Consider the following 1,287-nt stretch of genomic DNA (forward strand, 5'->3'; position numbering starts at 1 on the left):
TGGCTCTATAGAGCTGCAGCGTAACCTCACGGCTTGAAAACCCAATCCCCCAGCAATTGAAAGGCGACACAACATATTCCTTCTAAACAAACCTATCAGCTTGGGTGGCAACTTTGAGGGATCGATGGACGTGGAACCCAAGATCTCTCTGTTCCACAACACGACCAAGTATTCTGCCTTTAACCATGTATTCTGCATTCAAGTTCGACGTTCCAAAATGAATCATTTCACACTTTTCCCGATTAAAACTCCATCTGCCACTTCTCAGCCCAGCTCCGCATCCTGACAATATCCTGCTGCAACCAACAACAGACCTCTACACTATCCACCACTCCAGCAACCTCCATGTCATTGGCAAAATTACCAACCCATTCTTCCACAACTACATCCAAGTAGTTATTTAAAAAATCACAAAGAGCAGAGTTCCTGCAATCGATCCCTGCGGAACACCACTGGTCACTGGTCTCCATACTGAATGCTTCCCATCTATCATCACCCTCTGTCTTCTATGAGCCAGGAATTCCATATCAAGACAGACAGGTTTCCTGTATCCCATGCCTCTGTTTCTTTTCTGAATGAGCCATAAAGGTGTTTTGTCACATTCTCGAAGGATTCAATAAGATTTGTGAGGCTTGACCTGTCCCTTATAAAGCCCTGCTGACTATCTCTAATCAAACTATGGTTTTCTACGGTGGTATAAATCCGCGCTCTCAGAGTCCTCTCCAATAATTTGCATACCACAGGCATAAGAAAGTGAAGTCTGTAATTCCCAGGATTTTCCCTATTCCCTTTCTTGAAAAAGGGAGTGACATTTGCCATCATCCAATCATCTGGTGCGACTCCGGTGGTCTGTGAGGGTGCAAAGGTCATTTCCAAAGGCGCAGCAATCCCTTCCCTCGCTTCCTGCAGTAACTTTGGGCATATCTCGTCTGGTCCAACAGACGTATCTATCTTTATGTTTTACACAATTCTCAGCACATCGTCCTTCTTAACACCAACCTGTTCACTTATATCAGTCCTTTTCACGCTGTCCTCACAAATGACAAGGTCCTTCTCAGTAGTGAATACTGAAGCATAGTATTCATTGAGGACCTCCTCTACCTCCTGTGACTCCACGCACATGTACCCTCCACTATCCCTGACAGGCCCTACCCTCACGCTGACAATCCTCTTGTTCCTCACATATGTGGAGATTGCCTTATAGTTTTCCATAATCCTTCCCAATAATGTTTTTCATGTCCCATTCTAGCTGTTCTAACTCCATTCTTCAGTTCCTTCCTGGCTACC

The sequence above is a fragment of the Hemiscyllium ocellatum genome, unplaced genomic scaffold (assembly GCF_020745735.1).
Source record: "Hemiscyllium ocellatum isolate sHemOce1 unplaced genomic scaffold, sHemOce1.pat.X.cur. scaffold_403_pat_ctg1, whole genome shotgun sequence".
NCBI classification, from domain to species: domain Eukaryota; kingdom Metazoa; phylum Chordata; class Chondrichthyes; order Orectolobiformes; family Hemiscylliidae; genus Hemiscyllium; species Hemiscyllium ocellatum.